A 5,477-nucleotide genomic window follows, 5' to 3' on the forward strand; every position below is an offset into this window, starting at 1 on the left:
GTATCATTTTTTTTTATAAATAGGTACATATCTATGTCATAAGTGACCTCACTTCAGTTCTTTTTTTATATTATATTCTAAAATTTTTTCTTTAAAACGTATTATCTATCAAGAAATACACGAAACCTAGTGAAGAAAAAATAGTATGGTATCGTATTTTAAACAGCAATGTTTGTTCATTGCTTAAACTGTTTTTAAACTATTTTTGAAAGGTATATCAAAAATATACTTTGACACCTGTAGAATCATACTGCAAAGCCAAAAATGAGAATAATTGCCCACATCAATTTTAATTAGGATTTTAAAGTTTATTTTTTACTATGGATTAAATAATTTTTACTGAATCGTGATGTTTCTCCCCTTTGTAGGTAAAATACTCAACTTTTAGAGTGTCTTGCTTCGTAAATATTGTATGCTAGTATACAGTAAAGTTAGGTCTTTTGATTATATCTATCAATACTAATTAAAAATTAATTCTTTACAATATATCAATGAATTAACATAAAAATGTTTCATGTCTATTATACATTAAAACACATAAAAATTGGCTGTAAAGGGTTAAATAAATTAAGATGACAACAAATGTTTATGCAATACAACAAATTTATTTTTGTCACATATACAAATATGTTATAAAATAAGATTATTCAAACATATTTTTAAAAATATTTTTAAAAAGTATGTATCTTTTATGAGTAGGGTTTTCATTCTTTTCATTTTTATTAAATAAAATTATTTAACTACGTTTGAAATAAGTCACTTTGTGAAAACACTCTTTCGGAAATTATAATGAATTGAAATGAAATAAGATTCCTTATTGGTTTAAATTCAGCATTATGTTTTTTATTGTATTATGTCAGATTTTTCAATGAAATTTATTGTTTTAGAAAAAAAAATTATTTCCATTGAACAGAGTAATGTTTTTTTTATTGTATCAGTATAAAGTGAATTATATAAAATTGTTCACTAAGTTACAATATTACACGAAGTAAAAAAAGACCTTTTGATCTGGTCAAAATGACCAGAGCAACAGTAAAAATTAATTTTTAAATCCCCCAAAAAAAGTTTATTGGGGACTTAATTTAAATTTGGGCTCGGCAGTCTGATTCTATAGGTGTCCTAGTATATTTTTGACCCCCCATTCAAAAATAGTTTAAAAACAGTTTAACAAATAAGACATTCATACATATATTTTTCTAGATTGTTAGCAACATATGAAACATTTCTTTTCCAGAAGTTTTTTTTATTAACCATTTTATGGTACCTTATTGTTAGAGGAATCGTCATTCGTGGTTCGAAATCGATGATAGTTGTTAGCATCTTTGACGTTTTATTATATTTAACCAAATTTTAACCCGACAAAAAGGGCGACTTTTGAAAATAATTGCTAAATTTTTTAATGTGAAAATGTTAACCATGGTAAATTTAATTATTTTCAAGACATTGTAGGAGGCGGCATAATAACATTAAATATTGTATAACAAAAAGAAAATAGGGTGCTTCGTTTTTTTTTATTTTGTTTATTTTTGTGATAGTTCTAACAATTTTTGTGTTTTTATTAAGGGATCTAAAGGGATAAGACAATGGCTGATAAATTCATGTACATATTCAGTAATGATACACAAAATTACCCCTTCTGTAGATTACAATCAGTGGTTGAAACGTTTGAACACTCATGAAATAAACCAACCAATCAAAATTCGATAAAAGCCAATGAATAAGAATACGTTATTTTAATAATTTGGGGACAGCCTCTTCCTTGGTTTTTATTATTTTATTTTAATTTTTAATAATTTTTGAATATATGAATCATCCTATTTTTCACCCTTTCATAAGAATTCAAAGCACAGCGTGTAAGTAGACAGGATGAGAGAATGAGAGAGAAGAAGAGAAAGAGAGAGAGAGAGAGAGAGAGAGAGAGAGAGAGAGAGAGAGAGAGAGAGAGAGAGAGAGAGAGAAAGAGAGAGAAAGAGAGAGAGAGAGAAAGAGAGAGAGAGAGAGAGAGAGAGAGATTTGGTAGCACAGTATTGTCTGCCCTAAAAATTTAATTATTTCAACACTCAACAAAAAGTTGATGTCCAAAAATTTTGCATATCCAAATTAGACATACGACTATATACATACACCATATATTTTAAGTTGCACAGCTGTTCTATAATTAGGGTTTATCTGTACGTCCGTCTGTTACTCTTTAAAAGTACTGGTTCTTTTTTATCCTTCCTGTTGATTGAAGCTGCGCTCTATGCCAATGCATTGGCATAAAATGTTGTATTGAGTGTATTTCTTCTTGATATTATTTGTAACAGAATCATAGGAAGCTTCACTGTAAGGGAGAGCCATATCGGTCTAGCGGTTAACAATATTTTTAGTACGACAGACAAACACCCTGCCTCCTTTTTAAAAGCAAATCTTTTCTAAAATCAGGGTCCGTACTTCCATCCGTATCTGATAGCTTTTTTCGTTTATTTAGGCATGTTAGAATTGCGCTATCGATTTCAAACTTCGCATGGTGATATCTGTAGTAGCTAGGTACGAGTTAGAAAGCGTAGCAACTCTACAATGAATACCAGAATGTCCGTACGTCTATTTTAAACATGTTGATTTATAACTTTTTTAACAACTAATTTTTAGGTGATCTAATTATCCTATTGGTCTCATTTTTAGTATACTGATTCCTAGGACAACAAAGTACAATATTATAAGCGAAGCATCTCTCAAGTCCTAAAAATGTAAGTACGTCCATAAACATTATCCTGTATATAATCAGTTTTTCAACAAATTTACTTACAATTTTGTTTCGACTCTTCTACATTCATATTCTGATAATTCAGTTTTGAACCTCTACAAGTGTTAATGTTCGTTTGTCCTACTGCCTCAGAGCTTCGCTTTTATGGATGTTGTCATCCTTGTTATGTAAAGATTAATAAATTGTTATTTTTATTAAGTCTTAAAACTTCATTAAATTTTTTAAAATCAATTCCTACCGCTACTCTAATACTAATGTTCATTTTCTTGTAAAACAAAATATAGAACAAAATAGCAAGAAAGGCTAAACAAAGCTAAAAAACAAGCATTCATTTTAAAAATTATCAAAAACCAATTTACTCTCAAATGTAGTTGAGCCTTTGCGAGATAAATCAAAGTAAATAGAGTAGTTATGATTTTGTTCAATAACTCAGTTACGTGAAAGTCTTTTTATTGTTTGAAATTGTTCATTCTACAATCTACATTAACTGAAAATGAACCTTAAAAAATAAATGATTAAATTCGCTACTTCTTGAATTTTTCTATCTTGTTCCAATCTACAATTGATTTTGTTTTTAAAATGCGACAATTTATACGCCCCTAGAGATAGGAGGAGCAACCCTATAACATATGTGTCTCTTTTAGTTCTTATCCACAGTCATTCTCAGATACTCTGTGATTATTTCCTTCTGAGTCGTTTTTGTGAAGATTCTTTTGACCAGTGAGTATCTTTATAAACTCAAACTGTCTGTTCCTTTGTCTATAAAACTTTACGTAGTTTAGAAGCAAAATATTGTTATTATAAATTATAATTAATGTTTAACGTTTCTTATACAAATAAAATTGTATTACTGAGTAACCTTTTTACATGGCATTCCAAGAAAAAACGACTTTTTCCCTCAAAGTGCTCAGACGAGCACATAAATGAGACACGCTTCTTATTCTAAATTGAATTGAAAATTGATATGAGACTTTAAGGGAAAGCACCAAAAAATCGGTGTAAGAATTTGATATGATGAGAATATTTAAAATATTGGTGTGGACCTCACACCACAAGATCTGGTGTAAAAAGTTGTGGAATCAAAGTTTTGTGGAAGAATTCTTGTGGAAAACTCAGAGAATATCAGGGAGGAAGGGGACATTGGACAGTAAATTATACTGGTACCCAATGTTTTATATACACTTTTTCTTCTTCTTTCACAAAAACACATTTCTTAAATCTTTAGTGGTTTGTTTAAATTAGTATTGTGGAAATTTTTGTAAGGTTATATCTGGGGGGAAGATAGTTGTGTTGATTTTTTTTATAAGCCACTGTCCTTTCCCTGCCTGGAAAAAGTTGATCTATCCCGCCGCAGTTACAGGAAGGAATTGAAAACTTTTCATTATTGGCGTAGTTAAGAAGCTCTTTATAGTGCCTAAAAATGACGTCATACAATACAAATAACCAATGGCAATACACAGACTAAATTACCAGCTGCAGACTAGTATACATTTAAATTCATCTGCCATGGCAGGCCAGTATATGTGATTTTTTATGACACTATAAAAATCTTCCATGTTTAAAGAAAGAGTATTAGATAAACCTGGATAGAATTTAGTGGCCTGTAGTGCAAACAAAAGTTCCTTTTTTTTTGGTGTACGGAGAAATTTTCTCGGATCCTATTAAAGATAGACAGCGTGCGTTTCTAGTCTTTATTTTGTTTTGTCCGTCTGTCTTCGGTTAAGCTTTAAAAGACCTTATATTTCGATTTTTTAAATATCATTTCTCTTTTTATTTTTATGACAACTGATCATCTGCTCTGAAACTCACTTTGTCCCTTTGTAAATTCAAAAAATTTTTGTGCTTCGCTTGTTATGGATGTTGCCATCCTTGTTTTTGCTTTCAATTCATTTATGTGCCTATTTCTATTTGTTTTTAAGAAGTTTAGATCGACACAATATCATAGGAAATTTATAAACTGTAATTGACCAATGGTAAAATTCATACTGGCCTCTCATTGGTTATTTTATCGTATGACGTCATTTTTTTGGTGCCACTTAACGCTGTCTCATCCCCCCTCCCTAAAAGTTTGCTAAATGGGCCCTTGTGACAAGTATAAGTTTGATTATAGATTTTCTGGTTTAAGATATTGCATATTAGGAATATTTAGAAAGAATTTTAACCATCTTGAATATATAAAGAAAAAAATATAGATTGGAAAAGAAATAAAATAAGGTTTAGAATCTGTTTAAATACAACAAAATGTGAGAAAATTGAAGAAACAAAAGAATAAAAAATAAGGATTAGTGAAAAAGAAAAACTTGGCGAAAAAAATGCGTTATCAAACTTTAATTGTCGTTTATAAATAAAGAAATTAATATTCGCAGTTGCAAAACAGACTTTTTTTTGAACCTAGTAATAGTGTCTAACTTTTTATCTTTGTGACGTAACAAAAATCCATCTCTTTTTTAGGGGTTTCCTTTCCCACCTCCCCTCTCATCCTTCAATTTTTGTTACGTCACAAAGAAAAAAAGTTAGACACTATTACTTGGTTCTTTTTTTTGAAACTTTCGAAATTATTCTTTAATGGCTTAATATTCAGGGATCTAAAGGGACTAGATAATGGCCGATGAATTGGTTTACATCCCTAATGATGACACACAAAATAACCCCATCCAAAGATTTAAATTAGTGGTTGGAGCGTTTGAACACTCAACTTAACAAACCAACAAATCAAAATCCAGTGAAAGTT

This window comes from Acartia tonsa, chromosome 6 (assembly GCF_053477335.1).
Source record: "Acartia tonsa isolate MP-2025a chromosome 6, ASM5347733v1, whole genome shotgun sequence".
NCBI classification, from domain to species: domain Eukaryota; kingdom Metazoa; phylum Arthropoda; class Copepoda; order Calanoida; family Acartiidae; genus Acartia; species Acartia tonsa.